The sequence below is a fragment of the Stomoxys calcitrans genome, chromosome 4 (assembly GCF_963082655.1).
Source record: "Stomoxys calcitrans chromosome 4, idStoCalc2.1, whole genome shotgun sequence".
NCBI lineage: Eukaryota > Metazoa > Arthropoda > Insecta > Diptera > Muscidae > Stomoxys > Stomoxys calcitrans.
Window position 1 is genome coordinate 114811915 of NC_081555.1, and position 21902 is coordinate 114833816.

Here is a 21902-nt window from a genome sequence, read left to right on the forward strand (position 1 = left end):
AGCAAATGGTTTATTTCTGAACCCCCAGAAATTAAAAGTGTTTGGTATTCACAAGCCTCAATTTTCCCCTGATTTCGCTGACTTTAGGTCCGAATTCCAACACTCATGCCGAGCATGATATCCCAGTGAACTAAACGTTCTGAATTCGTTCCGAAGTCTGTACGAAAATGCGTCAGGTATTTTGAGATTTCTGTAAATGGAACATTCTCTCCTCGCAAGGAGACAGGTGCCACTGTAGGCAACTTAAATCTCCAAGAACTACTTCTGTCTTGCACGAATTTATGCCTAGACGATTTTCGGTAACCCACTTCGCTATTGCACGTAGAGCTTCCTGAAGTGTATCTCTTAGAGTGCTGGGAAACTTTCCCCTCATCGCAATTGCCACGTCATCATTGTTTTTTCCAGGGACAATAATGTATTGTTAATGGCTTTGTTCCAAAGTAGAGGAGACAGTACACCTCCCACAGATCGCCAGACTGCCGTGATGCATCTTTTAGTAAGTAAGTTATTAATAGAGTTGATGCCTAGAAACTCCATCTCCTTCATGATTGACGTCGATTTGCCATTATTGAAAGCACCTTCAATGTCAAGAAATGCCACCATTGTATATTCCTTGACAGCGAGAGAACCCTCTATGTAGGCAACTAGGTCGTGAAGGGCTGTTTCAGTGGATTTGCTTATATGCATGCTGCTGCCGCGACAGGCAATCTCCAGGGATCTTTGCCCTAAGAAATGTGGTAAGGTTTTCCCGCTTTCAGAATGAAAATGACCTTCGTTGTCCTCCATCTCACAGGTATATATGACATGCTTAATACAAGCAGAGTATATCTGCCTAAGCCAGGGAACCAGTCTTTCAGACACAACTTGTAATTCAACCGGTGATACATCATTAGGGCTTGTCGACTTAAAGTAGTCAAAACTTTTTATCGCCCAAATGCTCAGACACAATTTCCTTAATAACCTCCGACGAATGCATAGCAGTGGGAACCTCTTCTGGCGCCACGTTGTCCATTGGAGAATTTTCGGGGAAAAGTGTATTAACAAGTAATTCTAGTGTTACCTCAATAAACATTGCTCATACATTCTCTGACTTCTGAATATACCCCACCCTAATAGGTATCGAGGACAGAATCTTCCTTAGCCTAGAGGCCTCAGATGTATCCTCCACGGAGCTGCGGAATTCTACCCTGGATTTGTTCCGAGTCTTTCTCAGGTCGTCCTTATATTTTCTTAGCTCAGCCTTATAGATGTCCCAATTATGTGGTGCTTTTGTGGCTTCATTATGTTGAAGAGTTTTCTGCAGTCCTTCCTTAGACCAACCATCTCTGGGGTCCACCATGGTGGTTGTGTTGAAGAGTTTTCTGCAGTCCTTCATTATACCAATCAGCTCCAGGGTCCACTATGGCGGTTGCTGTTTGCCCCTAGGCTTGTCAATAGGAGATGCTGACACAAGCGAGTCAGTCAGGGCCTTCGTGATCTGCTTGAACATTATGTCTATATCCTGCGCTGTTGCCTCTTCCTTTGCTTTTCTAAAAAAGATAGATGTGCTGAATTTGTGCCGAAATTTATACCAATCCACCTTTCTTCTGTTTAGCCGAGGAACCACAGACTTTGTGCCGAAATTTATCCCAATCCACCTTTCTTCTGTTTAGCCGAGGTACCACTTATTATGCAGTATTTGTTCCAAGGCTGAAACTAATTCAATGGTGATAAGAGAAGCTGTGGTCATCCAACACTTCCCAGTCGCAGTCTTGAGCTTTCCGATATAAAGACAATATCTAGCACTTCCTGACTGTTCCTGGTAATAAAGGTCGGTTTATTCCTTTTATTACAAATCACCAGATAGCAACTTGAAATATATTCAATAACCTGCTCATCCCTTTCATTGACATCCGAACTTCCCCATATCTGGTGATGTGCATTAGCATCACTTCCTTCTATCAGGCTCTTCCTCCCTACAGAAGCGGCTTCGACCAGCAACTTAAGGTTTGAAGGCGGCATCTCTGAATCGTGTGCCCTATATAGGGAAGCCAGCCAGAAATGAGACTTATTTATTTCATGGCTGGCTACTACTGAATCTTCAGTGCTTAGGGATGGAAGAAGAAAAACATTTAGACTACTCCTTGCAAGAATAAAAGCTCTGTGTCTCCCATTCCCAGTGCCCTTGAGTAGTTTAAATCCCGGGATTCTTACGAACCACGAACCATTCCTCCACACACCCATGGTTACTGGATAAAAACCACGTCAAATCCCCCTGCTATCAGAAGGCCATTTAGTGCCGCCTAAGCGGCCTTACAATGGGGAAGATTTATCTGAAGAAACCGGACCATAGTCAGGATTCAGAACTTCCACTTCCGCTGTATTAGCCTCGTTTTCTGATTCCACCAGGAGTTCATCCTCACAAGACTCGTTAGATCTTGTCATGATGAGCTTACGTACGTATCCAGGGGCAGGTGAGAAAGCTATGGAAACACTCTTCCTCCTACTGGACACTTGCGGTGTGGACGATTCCTGCTTAGATGCTTCACTAGCTACTGCTGTCAAAGTACTTTTTGAGTTCCGTTCTTCCACGCTGGCGCACTCCTTGGGCTCAGTCCAATGGGATGACCCACTTACACAGGGCTTGTCGGGTCCCTTTTTGATGCCTTCCCCTTCTGTCTCGATTGTAGCAGGGGCATTTGCAGTCTCTTGCAATCCGTCAGACCTTAGCGATGTTGGCGATAGTTCCTCAGACAAGTGTTCAGCAGCAACTGCTTAGTCGTCACCTGATTCCCCAATCCCACCGCTTCTATAGACCTTCAGTTTCAACTTTTTGAAACCTTAGGATACATGGCAGCTATATCAGGTTATGGACCGATTTGAACTATTCTTAGCACACTTGTTGAAAGTTATAACAAAACACCTCTCCTTCAGACATGTTGAGGTCTGGCAGACAACCGGAGTTTAGTACGAACACTACATGTCTCCGGTCTCCATCTGCCTCATCCAATCTACCAATCTTCCAGTCGGTGGTTGAAATATTGGGATTATCTTCTCTTAGTCATCCAAATATGGATTCAGGATGTGAGGAAATCCTTGGTATCCAAGCATGCGCCATTGGTCGAGAAGAAATATCTTCCTTCTTGACTAAGTCTAGTGCTGCAGCTTAGCGCACAACGATAAATGTCAACTGAGTGTTTATCGCCGAAGGCAATTAGTTTGTATCGGCCCCGATACCAGGAGACCCACGAATTTCCTCAAGGACATCGAAGTATACTGATGACAGTCCATTGACTATCTCACTTCAATTATTTCCAGGTATGTAGCCCCGTTCTTCTACCTTGTCGACAACTGCTTAACACCAAACTGTCCCTAGCGACATTATCAAATGGTTCTTGGACCCATCTTACCATTGTTCACCCTAGCTCTTTGTGGCATGGGATGCCCTCCAGGTGACCTCAGCATTTTGGCTGACTGCGGTGCAGTTTCCAAATCTAAGCGTATAGTCCTTGGGCTAGCCTGTGCAGCGAATCCCCGAGCCCAATTTAGGGAGTCTCTCTCCCTATTAGTGAGCGTCTAAGGATCATGCGCACCAAGCCTCTCAATAAACCTGAGAGCGATGCGCCTTCTATTATTCCAACTTGTAAAGTGCATTTCCGTTTGCTATGGAAGCCCGATGGCCTAGGCAAATTATGGGCATGCTAAGATAGAATAGGTTGGGCCTTGTCCTTAAGATTCGAATCAGGTGTCTTCGTCAAAAGCCTGTGCTGACCAGTCGTCCGTCAGGTAGTGGAGCCTAGAGCAGCCGCTCCACTAGACGTGGTTTCAATAGCAAACAACGTGCCACGGCCTGATACCACCACCGCAGCTGTTGGGTCTTTGGAGTTCATTCTAAGCCTACACCCGGGCTCTAGATCTGCCGCTCCACTGGAAACAGATACAGATGATCAACCGCCTAATGGATTCCACTATCTAAGCTATCCTTGAGTGACTTAAATTTTTCGTCCAAAAATAAAGACCTGTTACGAGTTGCAGAAAAATTCCTGCGGAGCGAAATAACAAAAACATTCGCTCCCCTCAACGAGGCAAACAAGAATCGAGTTTTGTCTTTATCATTACAAATTATATGGACATTTTGGCTTTAGAACAAATTTCATTTACATTTAGAAAAAAATCTTATTTAAATTTTGTTGGCAGAAAATCTTTTTTAATTTGACCCTTTAAAAAATTAACTTGCAGGAGGCCCTGACCAAATTTTGTCTTAAGAGAATTTTAGAATTAAATTTGACCTTTGGAGAAATTTTATGTTTAGAAAAATTTCATTTGATTTCATTGTTCTTTAGAGAAGAAGAAATTGTCTTTGATAAAAATTCATTGAGACTTTGGAAGATATATTAGTGAAAATTTGTCTTTAGAAAAATAATTTCGGGATAAGGGTACCTGACCTCCATATAAACCTTTTCGTTGATTTCACTTCGTAAGCCCCTAAAAACCTCAACTTCTTTTATGATTTCTAGCATCCGCGCTTAGTAAGATCGGAATCTATCTTTATACTGATACAGACCCCCAAAAATACTGATACCCCGATATGAATTCTTGAGACCATAGAAGTCGCAATCAATTCCCTACAATCAATAGTTAAAAATTAATTCAAATACAAACGCAGTTACTAAGCATACATTTTTAATGGAATCCATGGTGGTGGGAACCCACGATAAGGCTCAGCAAAACTTGGAACGGAAATAACAATTAGCCTGGTATCAATCAAAAATTTCTGACATCTAATAAGAGGTTTTGTTATACAAAGCGGAAGGATGATAAGAAAGTCCAATATAACATTTTCAAGCAAAGTTTTATCTGATTCAGTGCTCTTGAATACAAGTCCCATATCAACCGCTCTCTGTGCCACGGTTTGCTAAACATTATCGGAATTAGAATTGTTATTACTTTATACAAGTACTACATAGTAATTTAGACTGCTTTTCGTGACGTAGAGTTGTCCAAATTGTCTGCAAAAACATAAACATTTTACGGTTTTGTCACTCGAAGGGGCTTATTATTGCATTGGCTTCGTATTAATGTCGTTCATTAAAGTGAAAGGAAATTCACATTGATATCAATTTATGAATAAAAGTGGAACTTTCGCTAATTGGATTCGTTCGGCCGGGCCGAATCTTATACACCCTCCACAATGGAACGCATTCGTCGAGCTCTTGCCACGGAATCTCTTCATAACCTGATATAGCTGCCATATAAACCGATCTGGGGTCTTGACTTCTTGAGCCGCTAGAGCACACAATTTTTATCCGATTTGGCAAAAATTTTGCATGAGGTGTTTTATTATGACTTCAAACAACTGTGCTGAGTATGGTTGAAATCGGTTCATAACCTGATAAAGCTCCCATATAAACCGATCTGGGGTCTTGACTTCTTGAGCCGCTACAGGACACAATTCTTATCCGATTTGGCTGAAATTGTGCATGAGGTGTTTTATGATTACCTCCAACAACTGTGATGAGTATGGTTGAAATCGGTTTATAACCTGATATAGCTGCCATATAAACCGATCTGGGGCCTTGACTTCTTGAGCCGCTAGAGGACACAATTCTTATCCGATTTGGCTGAAATTGTGCATGAGGTGTTTTATGATTACCTCCAATAACTGTGCTGAGTATGGTTGAAATCGGTTTATAACCTGATATAGCTGCCATATAAACCGATCTGGGGCCTTGACTTCTTGAGCCGCTAGAGGACACAATTCTTATCCGATTTGGCTGAAATTGTGCATGAGGTGTTTTATGATTACCTCCAATAACTGTGCTGAGTATGGTTGAAATCGGTTTATAACCTGATATAGCTGCCATATAAACCGATCTGGGGTCTTGACTTCTTGAGCCTCTAAGGGAGAAATTCTTATCCGATGAAATTTTGTACAACGGCTTCTCTCATGACCTTTAACATACTTGTCGAACATGTCATGAATCGGTTTATAGCCTAATACAGCTCCCCTATAAACCGATCTCCCCATTTTACTTCTTCAGCCCCTAAAGTGCGCAATTCTTACTAGATTTGGCTGAAATTTTACACAATTGCTTCTACTATGGTCTCCAATATTCAGTTGAATTATGGTCCGAAATGAACCATTACTTGATATTGTTCCAATAACATAGCAATTATTTTCTTTTATCCTTTGTTTGCCTAAAAAGAGATACCGTGGCAAGAGCTCGACGAATGCGTTCCATGGTGGAGGGTATATAAGATTCGGCCCGGCCGAACTTGGCACGCTTTTACTTGCTTATAAATTGATATCAATGTGAATTTCCTTTCACTTTAATGAGCGACATTAATACGACCCCAATGCAAATTTTTAATAAGCCCCTTCGAGTGACAAAACCGTAAAATGTTTATGTTTTTGCAGACAATTTGGACAACTCTACGTCACGAAAAGCAATCTAAATTACTATGTAGTACTTGTATAAAGTAATAACAATTCTAATTCCGATAATGTTTAGCAAACCGTGGCACAGAGAGCGGTTGATATGGGACTTGTATTCAAGAGCACTGAATCAGATAAAACTTTGCTTGAAAATGTTATATTGGACTTTCTTATCATCCTTCCGCTTTGTATAACAAAACCTCTTATTAGATGTCAGAAATTTTTGGTTGATACCAGGCTAATTGTTATTTCCGTTCCAAGTTTTGCTGAGCCTTATCGTGGGTACCCACCACCATGGATTCCATTAAAAATGTATGCTTAGTAACTGAGTTTGTATTTGAATTAATTTTTAACTATTGATTGTAGGGAATTGATTGCGACTTCTATGGTCTCAAGAATTCATATCGGGGTATCAGTATTTTTGGGGGTCTGTATCAGTATAAAGATAGATTCCGATCTTACTAAGCGCGGATGCTAGAAATCATAAAAGAAGTTGAGGTTTTTAGGGGCTTACGAAGTGAAATCAACGAAAAGGTTTATATGGAGGTCAGGTACCCTTATCCCGAAATTATTTTTCTAAAGACAAATTTTCACTAATATATCTTCCAAAGTCTCAATGAATTTTTATCAAAGACAATTTCTTCTTCTCTAAAGGACAATGAAATCAAATGAAATTTTTCTAAACATAAAATTTCTCCAAAGGCCAAATTTTATTCTAAAATTCTCTAAAGACAAAATTTGGTCAGGGCCCCCCTGCAACTTTATTTTTTAAAGAGTCAAATTAAAAAAGATTTTCTGCCAACAAAATTTAAATAAGATTTTTTTCTAAATGTAAATGAAATTTGTTCCAAAGCCAAAATGTCAATATAATTTGTAATGATAAAGACAAAACTTGAATCTTGTTTGCCTCGTTGAGTGGAGCGGACCTTTTTGTTATTTCGCTCTGCAGGAATTTTTTCTGCAACTCGTAACAGGTCATTATTTTTGGACGAAAAATTTAATTTATTATAATGTAGTATTCGACAGTTACTTTTATAATGTCCAATTACGCGCCACAAAATGTAGGTTTTACCAGTATGTCTGACAACGTTTTTCAATTTTTATACCCTACACCACTACTGTGGCATGGGGCATTATGACTTCGTGAATTTGTCTGTAACACCCAAAAGGAAGAGAGATAGACCCATTGACAAGTTTACCGATCGACTCAGAATCACTTCCTGATTCGATTTAGCTATGTCCGTCTGTCTGTCTGTCCGTCAAAGTATAGGTCGCAATTTTCATCCGATTGTCTTCGTAGTTGGCACAAGCGTTTTCTTGGGCCTAGAGACAAAGCCTATTGAAATTGGAAAAAATCGGTTCAGATTTGAATATAGCTCCCGTATATATATATATATGTATATGTTTGTCCGATTTGGAGTAAAATTGCAATTATATCGTGATTTGTTAACCCATCCTCACGTAATTTCGCAAGAGGGATTCTCTTATAAGTCTCGACATTATGGTTGAGTTTTATAGAAATCGGTTCAGATTTAGTTGTAGCTCCCATATATATGTTCGTCCGATTTGTACTAGTAATGCAATAATTTGGTCATTTGTTAAACGATTCACACGAAAATTGGCACAAGGTTTATAGGGGTATACCTCTCGGTATTGCTATGGAACTTAATAGAAATTGGTTCAGATTTAGCTATAGCTCCCATATATATTTTCGTCCGATTTTGAATAAAACTCAATAATGTAGTAATTTGTTAATAGATCTTCACCAAATTCGGCACGAAGGTTTCCCTTAAAACTCTTCTGATGACTGATGAATTTCAAAGAAATTTGTTCAGTTTTAGATATAGCCCCCATATATATGCATCTCCCGATTTTAACTTTTAAGGCCTTTGCTAATCCATTTATCAATCGATTTTCTGAAACAATCAAATTTAAGCAAATTTAAAACTCGATGACTTAGCCGGCACATCCAATGTGATGTAGGGTATCGAAAGGTTGGCTTCGCCCGACTTTAACCCTACCTTACTTGTCACTTGTCCACTTGGGACTTTGGTGTATAAATAGCAAGATAAGATATGGCAATTGAAAATTTCCAAACATCCAAAATTATTTCCCGGAATCATTGTTCTCCAAAGCAAATTTAACATAAACCCTCTTCAGTATGCGCCACGATTTGTTATAAAGTGTCATAAATTGATTTATTATTACTTTATACAAGTGCTACATAACAATTTAGATTATTTTACACGACTTCCACATGGTATGGGACGTTGTTCAAACAAACATAGATTTGCAAAAACGTAAACATTTTATGCTTTTGCCAATCGAAGAAGCTTATCAAATACACGTGTATTCTCTTCTAATAAATAACGCTCGTTAATGTTGTCCCATTTATGTCAATTAATTGATAAAAATTAGACTTCCGTTAATTGAAATCGAACTACAAACAAAAAAAGTAAAAAGGCGTTAAGTTCGGTCGGGCCGAACTTTGGATACCCACCACCTCGGTTATATATGTAAACCACCTTTCATCAAAATCCGGTGAAAATTGCATACTTTATGTCCTCTGGCAGTTATATCGAAATATGTTCCGATTTGGACCAAATATTAATACAATATAGCTATATCTAAAAGTAAACCGATCTGAACTATATAGGACACGGATGCCGAAAAGCCTAACATAAGTCACTGTGTCAAATTTCAGTGAAATCGCGTTATAAATGCAACTTTTATGGTGCCAAGACTTTAAATCGGTCTACATGGCAGCTATATCCAAATCTGAACCGACTTGGACCAAGTTGCAGAAAAATAATGAAGAGCCTAATACAAAGCACTGTCCCAAATTTCGGCGAAATCGGACAATAAATGCGCCTTTTATAGGCCCAAAACCTTAAATCGAGAGATCGGTCTATGTGGCAGCTATATTCAAATCTGAACCGATCTGGGCCATATTGCAGAAGTATATCAAGGGGCTTAACTTAACTCATTGTCCCAAATTTCGGTGACATCCGACAATAAATGCGCCTTTTATAGCCCCAAAACCTAAAACCGATAGATCGGTCCATATGGCAGCTATATCCAAATCTGAACCGATCTGTTGGATAGTTAAGAAGGATGTCGAGGGGCTTAATTTAACTCACTGTCCCAAATTTCGGTGACATCGGACAATAAATACGCCTTTTATGGGCCCAAAACCTTAAATCGAGAAATCGGTCTATATGGCAGCTATATCCAAATCTGAACCGATCAGGGCCAAGTTGCAGTAAAATGTCAAAGGGGCTTAGACAACTCGCGTTCCCAAATTTCAGCAAAATCGGATAATAAATGCGCCTTTTATGGGCCCAAAACCTTAAATCGTGAAATCGGTCTATATAGCAGCTATATCCAAATCTGAACCGATCAGGGCCAAGTTGCAGTAAAATGTCAAAGGGGCTTAGACAACTCACGTTCCCAAATTTCAGCAAAATCGGATAATAAATGCGCCTTTTATGGGCCCAAAACCTCAAATCGAGAAATCGGTCTATATGGCAGCTATATCCAAATCTGAACCGATCAGGGCCAAGTTTCAGTAAAATGTCGAAGGGGCTTAGACAACTCACTTTCCCAAATTTCAGTAAAATCGGATAATAAATGTGGCTTTTATGGGCCTAAGACCCTAAATCGGAGGATCGGTCTATATGGCAGCTATAACCAAATCTCCACCGATCTGGGCCAAATTGAAGAAATATATCGAAGGGCCTAACACAACTCACTGTCCCAAATTTCAGCAAAATCGGATAATAAATGTGGTATACATATTCTTGATCAGCGTGAAAATCTAAGACGATCTAGACATGTCCGTCCGTCTGTCTGTTAAAATCACACTACAGTCTTTAAAAATACAGATATTGAGCTTAAACTTTGCACAGATTCTTTTTTTATCCACAAGCAGGTTGAGTTCGACGATGGGCTATATCGGACCATATCTTGATATAGCCCCTATATACAATAGATCGATCCGCCGATTAAACGTCTAAGACCCATAACAGCCACATTTATTATTCGATTTTGCTAAAATTTAGGACAGTGAGTTGTGTTAGGCCCTTCGACATGCTTCTTCGATTTGGCTCAGATTGGTCCAGATTTGGGTATAGCTGCCAACCGATCTCTTGATTTAAGGTCTTAGGTCCATTTAAGGCGCATATATTGTCCTATTTCGCCGAAATTTGAGACAGTGAGTTGTGCTAGGCTCGTTGACATCTTTGTGCAATTTCGCCCAGATCAGTTCAGATTTGGATATAGCTGTCCTATAGACCGATCTCGCGATTTATAGTTTTGGAGCCATTAAAGACGCATTTATTGTCCCATGTCGCCAAAATCTGAGACAGTGAGTTATGCTAGGCCCCTTAACATGTTTCTTCAATTTGGCCCAGATCGGTTCAGATTTGAATATATCTGCCATATAGACCTATCTCTCGACTTGGGCCCATAAGAGGTGCATTTATTGCGCTATGTTGAAGGTCATGGGAAAAGCCGTTGTAAGAAATTTCAGCCAAATTGGCTCAAGAAGTCAAGATCCCAGAAGGGTTTAAATGACAGCTATATCTGGTTATAAACCGATTTGAACCATATTTGGCACAGTTGTTAGAAGTCATAACGAAACACATCGTGCAAATTTTCAGCCAAATCGTATACAAATTGCGCCCTTTAGTGGCTCAAGAAGTCAAGATTCAAGATCGATTTATATGGCAGTTATATCAGATTATGAACCGAATTCAACCATACTTAGTACAGTTGTTGAATGTCATAACAAAAGACGTCATACAAAATTTTAACCAAATCGGATAGGAATTGTACCCTTTAGAGGCACAAGAAGTCAACACCCCAGATTGGTTTATATGACAGCTATACCAGGTTATGGACCGATTTCAACCATACTCGGCACAGTTATTGATAGTGATACCAAAGCACCATGTGCAAGATTTCAGCCAATTCGGATAAGAATCGCGCCCTCTAGTGGCTCAAGAAGTCAAGATCCAAGATCGGTTGATATGGCAGCTATATCAAAACATGGAACGATTTCGCCCATTTACAATCCCAACTGACCTGCACTAATAAGAAGTATTTGTGCAAAATCGCAAGCCTCCAGCTTTACTCCTTCGATAGTTAGCGTGCTTTTGACAGACAGGCGGACGGACGGACGGACATGGCTAGATCGACTTAAAATATTATGAAGATCAAGAATATATATACTTTATGGTAGCTTAAACAAATATTTCGAGGTGTTACATACGGAATGACTAGATTAGTATACACCCATCCTATGGTGGAGGGTATAAAAGTTTATCAGACTTCCTGGCAAAACATCGATTTTAGCCACATAATTCGACATTAGTAAAGTCAGTGTCGATTTTTTTTTATACCCGCCATCATAGGATGAGTGTATACTAATTTAGTCATTTCGTTTGTAACCTTTCGCAATATTCGTATACACTCATCCTATGGTGGAGGGTATAAAAGTTTATCAGACTTCCTGGCAAAACATCGATTTTAGCCACATAATTCGACATTAGTAAAGTGAGTGTCGATTTTTTTCATACCCACCATCATAGGATGAGTGTATACTAATTTAGTCATTTCGTTTGTAACCTTTCGAAATATTCTTCCAATACATCATTAAGTATATATATTCCGGGTCGTCTCGAAGCTCTGAGTCGATTTAGCCATATTTGTCCGTCCGTCCGTCCGTGAAATCACGACAGCGGTCGAACGCGTATAGCTAGCCGCTTGAAATGTTGCACAAATAGTTGATTTGTCATTGGGGATTGCAAATGGGCCATATCGGTTCAGATTTAGATATAGCTCCCATATAAACCGATCTCCCGATTTGAATTCTTGAGCTCCTGAAAGCCGCAATTTTTGTTCGATTTGACTCAAATTTTGCATGTAGTGTTCTGTTATGACTTCCAACAACGGTGCCAAGTACGGTCAAAATCGGTCGATAACCTGATATAGCTCCCATATTAATCGATCTCTCGTTTTGACTTTCTGAGCCTTTACAAGCCGCAATTGTTGTCCGATTTGGCTGAAATGGAGCATGTCGTGTTTTGTTGTGACTCCCCAAATCGATGATGTAGCCCCATATAAACCGATCTCCCAATTTGACTTTTTGAGCTCTTACAAGCCACATTTTGTGTCCGATTTGACTGAAATTTGGCATGTGGTGTTCCGCTATGACTTCCAAATACTGTGCCAATAACTATCCAAATCGGTCTATAACCTAAAATAGCTCCCATATAAACCGATCTCCCGATTTGACTTCTTGAGCGGTTGAAAGCCACAATTTTTGATTTGGCTAAAATTTTGCACATGGTGTTCTGTTCAACAGCTGTGCCAAATACGGCCCAAATCAGTCTATGACCTGATATAGCTCCAGTGTATAGCAGTCTCCCGATCATGCTTGCTCGGTTCCTAGAAGCTTTAATTTTTGCTGGTTTGACAGAAGTTTGGTATGTAGAAAAAACTTATGCTCTTCAAGATTCCCAAGGTTCCCAAGTTTCGCCCGGCCTTACTTGTTTTAGTTGGCTGTGACAGACCGTGTGTCCCATTATTATTTCGGGGGAAGGCACGGGCCCCTGGCCACTTCGGGGGTCTATGCACTATATGGCTCACTATTTAAGAGCTTCTGATCTTGTCTACTGCTCTGTAGTATGCCGATGGATTCTTAATCACTTCATTATTTCACTTTATTTCTTTCCAGAATCTACAGACCTGAAAAGCATGGCCTTAATTCACTCAAATATTTCCAAATTAAATATACTTGTGTGTCGCAATCGCTTGAAATCCTTAAAAATTCATTCAGAAAATTTCCATACACTTCTCAAGGCTCTCCAGAACATTCCAGAGGGTATTGAGCATACCCTCCGCCAACGCAAGGCTCTCGGGCATCACTCTTTGCAACTCTTAAAACGCATTTCAGTCAACTTGTCTCCTCCAAAGCTAAATAAAAGAAATTCCAGACGAATTCAAAGACTGAGGGAAAAAACGTTGTACAAAACTAAATATTTGTTAAACTTGACACCAAACAAAAGAATTGCACCGAAATCCCCAAAAAAAGAGGGAGAAATAAGGGATTTGAATGAATTACAAGCACAAAAGCTTCAAATAACAACACATGAAACGTAACGTCAAAAAAGAAAAAAGAAGCCCCCCTAACAGCGACAACAACAGCAGCAACATGGCAACTGAAATCAAAGATTGAATGTCAAACAACATTGAAGAACAGCGCCGAAGAATTTCAAATAAAATTAAAAAAGAGCAAAACGAAAATCAGAACCAAAAAAAAAAAAAAAACAAAACACCAACAAACCCAAAAAATCACACAGAACAAGAACATATTTGCAGACCAACTTCACACGATGATTAACAAATGCAAGACAACACAGAGGCGAGCGCCTTACACCACCACAATAGCAACAACATCAACAATTATACTGGCAAAAGAAGAAAAAAAAAACCCAAACAACCCAAGAGCTCGAGTCCAGATCATGGAGGAGGATGGATGGATGGATGGCTAAATAGATGGTGCAAAATCACATAAGCCCCCAAAACCTTAAGAACAACAACAAAAAAAATGCTTAAACAAAGAGTTTTGAAGTTTTGGGTCATGGCAGAGCATGCAAGAAACGCTCAAATGGTTTGTACCACATTCAAAGTCATCAACTGGCTTTGAATTATAGCCATGAGCCACTACTGTCGGCGGCTTCTTCCTTCACCTTCATTTACTGACAGCGGACCACTGAAATGCAGATAGACGCGACGAAATAACGAAACAACAAATCAAAAGACTTAAGACACAAACGTGAACGATGGCGAGAATGTATTTCTGTCCATACGCCAGCCAACAACCCTGGGATAACAACAAAGGCAACAACAACAACAACAACAACACTATCCAATGGGGATGGAGACGACAACGATGATCAACCGAAAAGCTTACGCACACACAAATCACATGTAGAACACCATCGTTGATGCAACAATAAACCCCAAACCAAAAACAACAACAATAACACCGCCAGAAACCAAACCACCAAGCATGGTTATTATGATGGTGATACAGCGTCATCAGCAACGCCATCAAACAGAACAACAAAACATCACCATAATCATCATCTACAGCGACAACAACACCATCTTCTTAACTCGCACCACCGCCAACAACCAAAAGAAAAAAGACATGAATAAACAAGCAGTCAGTGAGCAGAAGCTGAAGCATTCAGAACCGCAGTCAAAAACACTATGGAGCTTATTTTGATGAGGAGGTTAGTATGATCCCCGAGAGCAAAGAAAAAAGTGTTAATAAAGACAAATGAAATGAAATTTTCTCTAGCTTATGATAAAATTTTATAATTTTTTTTTTTTGCAGATAAAATTTCAATTATATCATCACTTGTCCTTTGTAATTGTTCTTAGACACTTGGTAGTCCATTACGCAATCTTTTCAACCTTGCTTGCCGTGTGAGAGTTTTCCCACCGTATTGGAAGGTTGCAAACCATCAACCCATCCTCATAAAGGGTAAGGCGAACAACCCTGCGAATTACCGGCCAATTGCGAAATGCTTCGCGCTCTCCAAGCTTATGGAGGGTGTGGTTAACCACCATCTTGTGAAAAACTTAAAGTCCTCCGGCCTTCTTAGCGATAGACAGCATGGGTTCCGCAGAAATCACCCTACGGGAGACCTAATGACATTTCTGTATGAACGTTCAAATCGCTCTATCCAACAATTTGGTGAGAAAAATGTCGTAGCTCTGGATATCTCCAAAGTATGTGATAGGGTGTGGCACGGTGCACTTTTATCAAATCTTTTAATCGCTTTTAGAGTTAAAAATAACTTCGTTCGATTCGTATCGAGCTTTCTCAGAGATCGCACTATACGAGTTTTTGTAGATGAGATCTAATTCGATGAGTATAGTACATCAAGCGCAGGTGTGGCACAAGTCTCTGTCCTTTCCCTTCCACTTTATACCCACCACCATAGAATGGGGTTGAACCACTCTAGTCTTTCCGTTTGTAACACCTCGAAATATTGTTCTAGGACCCCATAAAGAAATTCTGATTCGAACTAGCCATGTCCCTCCGTCCGTCTGTCGAAATCACGATAGCGGTCGAACGCGTACAGCTAGCTGCTTGAAAATTTGCACATTTGATGTAGGTTGTTGTTGTTGTTGTTTTAGCAGTTTATTGTGTTCTATCTTTCGTCTGCTTGATTCTGTTGAGTGTCAAGACCCAGGAACTCTGCGACTAAGATGGGGTGCGTCCACAGGGATCTGGGTCTGAGTAGAGTGGGTCTGGCCGGGCAGTTAACGGGTGACGTGCGGTCCCTGGTTACAATCGGGACATACATCTTGCACGTCGGCATCAATCCTAGCTCTGTGGGAATTGAGGCGGCTGCATCTGCCGCAACATAATTGAGCCAGAACCACTCTGGTTTGCCGGGGGAGGTCGATTTCTTCGGGTGCAATGGGTGGCGGTCGTTCTCCAAGGACTACATTCACCCGGTAGCCAATTACCGCGGCTGCTACTGTGTCTGCATGAATGTTGTTTAGACTCGCTTGATATGCCGCTTGATCTAGAGGTTCTCTCTTGTAGCGCTGAAGCTCACGCTTTAGATCGTGTAGATCTACCTTAAGGCTTCTGGGCGGTGGGTATCTATCCACAAGATGATGATTTGGATGGTCTCTGCGATAACAGCCCAAAAGGTATTGCTTAGACAGCATGTAGTTATGTCTTCGCACTGGTAGAATCCTTGTCTCCTGATGGAGGTGGTCCACATGAGAACTGAGGAGACAGCCCGTCGCAGTTCGGAGAGCGGCATTCTGATAGATCTGAATATTATTCCACTGCGTGTCACAAAGTTGACGAGACCACACTGGCGCTGCATAACTTACCACAGACCGGTCAATTGCTTTGTACGTGGTCAACAAGGTTTCTTTGTCTGCACCCCAAGTGCTGCCAGCGAGTGAGGACCTTGTTTCCATAGGGTGATTTTTTTGAGGTTAGGATTTTCATGCATTAGTATTTGACAGATCACGTGGGATTTCAGACATGGTGTCAAAGAGAAAGATGCTCAGTATGCTTTGACATTTCATCATGAATAGACTTACTAACGAGCAACGCTTGCAAATCATTGAATTTTATTACCAAAATCAGTGTTCGGTTCGAAATGTGTTCATTCACCGTAACGTTGCGTCCAACAGCATCTTTGAAAAAATACGGTCCAATGATTCCACCAGCGTACAAACCACACCAAACAGTGCATTTTTCGGGATGCATGGGCAGTTCTTGAACGGCTTCTGGTTGCTCTTCACTCCAAATGTGGCAATTTTGCTTATTTACGTAGCCATTCAACCAGAAATGAGCCTCATCGCTGAACAAAATTTGTCAAAATTTGAACACATTTCGAACCGAACACTGATTTTGGTAATAAAATTCAATAATTTGCAAGCGTTGCTCGTTAGTAAGTCTATTCATGATGAAATGTCAAAGCATACTGAGCATCTTTCTCTTTGACACCATGTCTGAAATCCCACGTGATCTGTCAAATACTAATGCATGAAAATCCTAACCTCAAAAAAATCACCCTTTACTTTTGACTTTATTGCAGATTGCTGTGGCATGTGGGGAGAAAGTGTAAGAGCTGTCAAATGTGACGCCAAGTATTTTGGGACACTTGATGGTCGGAATCATTTCTCCATCGACCATCACAGTCAGCTCAGTATTCACCTCACGCGTATTTGTCGTGAACAGTGTGGCTGAAGATTTGGTGGCGGATATCTTCAGATTTCTTGCAGCGAAATATGAGGCAAGCTCGTTGAGGTAGACGTTCAACCTATCGCAGATGTCATCAATGGGTGGGGGGCCTGATGCCATGATCGTACAATCGTCCGCATATGATACGATCTCTATGCCATCTGGAGGGGGTGGAATGGAGGATAGGTAGAGGTTAAACAGAGCCGGAGATATCACCCCACCTTGGGGAACTCCCTGTTTCACTCTACGGTGTTTCGACTTCTTATCCCTAAATTGCACAAATGACTGGCGACCACACAGATAATTCGCGACCCATCGTTTCAGGCCTGGCTGGAGGGACGTGTTGGCGTGGTCCTCAAATAATTTGGCACGGCTGACCGCGTCGAATGCCTTCGATAGGTCCAGTGCCATGAGTACCGTCCTATAACATGGCCTGGGTTGATTGAAGCCACGGCAAATGTGTGCGGTGATGGCATGCAAAGCTGTTGGAAAGCGAATGGAAATTCTCCTACGAGGCTCGGGAGGAGGAGTAATGCCTCAAGCGTCTTTGCCACTGGTGAGAGAAGGGAGATCGGTCTGCACGACTCCCCCAAACTCGGGTCTTTTCCAGGCTTCAGTGGCGGGATCACTCTGCCCATTTTCCAGACATCGGGAACTATAAGAGTGTTCAATGACAGGTTGAGGACAGTGGTAAGGTACTCAACTCCAGGTGAATACAGATTCTTCAGCATCAATGTAGAGATTCCGTCGGGGCCCAAAGCCTTGAAAGATTTGGCGCCACGGATGACATTCGTAACTTCGCCCACGGTAAATTGTGATGGCTGTTCATCGGCTCGGAGACCACGAATAGGCGAATGGCTCTCCTCCTTACCCTGTCCAGGTTGAACAACCTGGCGCATCTCTTCGGATCAGTCACGGTTATCTCGCCAAAAGTGACTGAGGTTCTGTCGACCCGTCTTCCGGGGTTCGAGAGTGACTTAACAGTGGCCCACAGTTTGCCTGCACCGGTGCCTAAGTTACATTGCTCCAAGTGTTCCAGCCACAAATTCCGCTTATGTTCGTTGACTACCCTGTTTATTTCCAGATTCAGCTCGCTGATTCTGGGGTTAGCGGGGTCCATAGCACGAATCCCATCACGCTCGTCTGCGAGTACCACTGCTTGCGCCGGGAAATTGGGTCGGCTGGTATAAAGCGAGCGTCTGCTGCGTTGATGATGTCTCGGAATTTCTTCTCGGCCACAAGCACATCAGAGGGGGGGTGGCAGTTCACTGAAGCGGAGATTAGTATACTCTCTGAAGCCAGTCCAATCGGCCTTCTTATAATTGATAAACGTCCGGCGCTCAGAGGTTATTAAGTCGGGTGGTCGGTCGATGGTGAGAATTATGGGGAGGTGGTCTGACCCCAAAGAGATGATGGCTTGCCAGGAGACGTCACTCAGGCGATCAGGGGATGCAATTGAGATGTCTGGCGAGCTTCTGCACCTCCTCGTAATCCTAGTGGGGGCATCCTCATTCACCGTGCAAAACGTGAAGCTACCTATCTGCTCTGCCAAAGCTATGCCACGCTGGTCGTTACCTAGGGGAGAATGCCATGACGTGTGATGCGCATTAAAATTCCGTGTGATGTAGGTCGTTGGGGATTGCAAATGGACCATTACGGTTTAAATTTGGATATAGCTCCCATATAAACCGATCTCCCGATTTGACTTCTTGAGACCCTGGAAGTCAAAATTTTTGTCCGATTTTGCACATCGTGTTCTGATATGGCTTCCAACAAATGTGACAAGTACGGTCCAAATTGGTCAAGAAACTGATATGGCTCCCATATTAACCGATCACCAGATTTGATTTCTTCAGCCCCTGGAGGCCTCGATTTTCATCCGATTTAGCTGAAATGTTGCATTCAGTATTCTGTTATGACTCCCAACAACGGAGCCGAGTATGGTCCAAACTGTTCTATAACCTGATACAGCTTCCATATAAACCGACCTCCCGATTTGACTTCCTGAGCCCCTGGAAGCCACAATTTTTCACCGATTTCGATGAAATTTTGCACATAGTGTTTTATTTGGACTTCCAACAACTGTGCCAGGTACGGTATAAATCTATGTATAACCTGCTTTAGCTCCCATATAAACCGATCTCCCGATTTAACTTTTTGAATACCTGGAAGCCGCACTATTCATCCGCTTTGGCTGAAATTTTGTGCATCGTATTCTGTTAGACTTGCAACAACTGTGCCAAGTACGTTTCAAATCGGTCAAGAACATGATATAGCTTTCATATAAGCCGATCTTCCGATTTGACTTCTTGAACCCTTACAAGCCCACGATTTTATCCGATTTGGCTGACATTGCATATAGTGTTCTGTTATGACTTTCAATAACTGCGCCAAGTACTGTCCAATTCGGTCTATAACTAGATAAAGCTCCCATATTTTAGCAGAATCCATGGTTATGGGTTTCCAAGATTCTGCCCGGCCAAACTTTGCACGCTTTTACTTGTTCTTATTTATATTGACGATCTATTGGGTCGGACGTCGAATCCAGTCTACTCATTTGCCATTGAAAGTAGTCGGTATCACTTATATTCATTCGATCATAGGTAGAGATGGGCGATGGGTAAATACCCAATAGGTATGTACCCGGTAAATTGGGTAAATATTCGGGTATTTACCCATTTATGCCCAAATGCTGGGTATTTATAAACTTGCAGATATCTTGGGTATAAAAACATTTTCCAAACAATTTTTGATGATTTCGTATTCTTTGTATATAAACCTGACCTACAACTATTTGTTAAATGTGGTCCAGATCGGACCATATTTGGATGTAGCTGCCATATAGACCGATCTTGCGATATTAAGTATTGTACTCATAAGAGCAGCATTTTTCATCCGATTTCGATAAAATTTGGCTCTGCGAGTTTTGGTACCCCTCTACACTTTTTTGTTGAATATCTTTTAGATCGGACTAGATATTAAAAAAAGTTCAGAGGTCTATCAAAACTCACAGTCTCAAAAAATGCAACTTTTATAGGGTCAATACTTTATACCGGGAAATCGTTCTACAATATATGGCAGCTATATCCAAGTATGTACCGATCTGAAGTATATTCAACAAGAAGGCGTAGAGTGGTACCAATCGAAAACGAATGAAAATTACTTTAAGGCTCAATACTCTATATCGGCAAATCGGTCTTTATGGAATCTATATCCAAATATAAAACCGATTTGGATCCCATTTAACAAGAATGAGAAGGGGTCTATTAGAACTCAACGTCCCAAATTTCATCGAAATCAGATGAAAAATGTCCATTTTATACACTGTATCGGGAGATCGGTCTATATGACAGCTATATCCAAATATGGTCCGATCTGGACGATATTCAACAAAAAAGTTAAGAAGGGTACCGGAATTCGCTGTGCCAATCGGAAGATCGGTATATATGGCAGCTATAACCAAATATGGCCCGATCTGTACCACATTTGACAGGAATGGGTAGGGATCTACCAGGATACACTGTGCCAATTTAGCAGCCATTAAATCCCTGGAGAACGTATTTCTGAACACAAAACCGCCCTCGATTTTCGTAAATCTCTCAACCAGATGGCTGAACAATTCAAAATTCACCTGTTCTGGGTGTCGGGCCACAGATATATCCCAGCGAATTGTAAAGCGGACGAGCTTGTTCCTAGTCTCGCTAGGAACTACCTAACACATTCCAGGGAAACTGGAATCTGTGGATATGACTCTAGTGACATATATGCTTAGATTTCAGGACCAGGCCCGACTGTGAGCATTCCAAAACTATGTGGCCTAATCTAGACTATAAAAGGTGTACCGCTTTGCTATCACTGGCTACAATAGATGTCTTAGTCATAGTGTCCATCGTGACAGGTCACTGTCTGTTTGGAGCACATGCTGACAGACTGAAGGTTGTCCGTAACATCTTCTGCAGAAGCTGTGATGGCGTTGAAGAAGAACAGACTATGGAACATCTGCTGTGTGTGTTTCCCGCACTGGCAGTCAGAAGGAGTTTCACTTAAGTTTCTCATTCATTCGCAAGTTGTTGGGCTTTTCAAAGGGATTTGAATGGTTCAAGGGTAAGAGTTGGAATGTATCTTCGTTGGAAGGTACCTTCCTTGGAAGGTATCTTTTATCACAACGTACGAAAACGTAAGTCTGAAGGTAGACTGCCACTCAAACCTAACCTAACCTAATAACTGATTGCAGGTAGCTCTATATGCAGCATTCGAGTATGCAATAGAATGGGAATACCATAGGTTTTTGTACGGGTAGTTTTTGGTACATAGTGAAGCAATTTCAATGGAGTTGGCAATGAAGGCCACCTTAGCGCAAAGTTTAGCATGTACGCCTATAACGCTGAATGGCTGTGTTCGAATGCCAGAAGTTGTCTGGCAGCTTTTCGAAGTCCAGTTTCCGTTGTTTTCTTTTTTTATACCCTCCACCATAGGATGGGTGTATACTAATTTCATCATTCTGTTTGTAACACCTCGAAATATGCGTCTAAGACCCCATATAGTATATATATATTCATGATCGTCATGTCATTTTAAGTCGATCTAGCCATGTCCGTCTGTCTGTCGAAAGCACGCTAACTTTCGAAGGAATAAAGCTAGCCGCTTAAAATTTTGCCCAAATACTTTTCATTAGTGTAGGTCGGTTGGTATTGT

At 41.3% G+C, this 21902-nt stretch overlaps 1 protein-coding gene across 2 annotated transcripts in view; it reads left to right on the top strand.

The window, feature by feature from the left end:
* The window catches only part of LOC106081977 (uncharacterized), a 433937-nt gene that overhangs the window by 252671 nt on the left and 159364 nt on the right, over positions 1-21902 (top strand). The window contains exons 7-8 of one of the 2 annotated variants that reach the window (XM_059367022.1): positions 13155-14718; positions 14823-14972. The gene's annotated coding sequence lies outside the window, so the exon portion shown is untranslated. The other variant, XM_059367023.1, reaches the window with a different exon arrangement.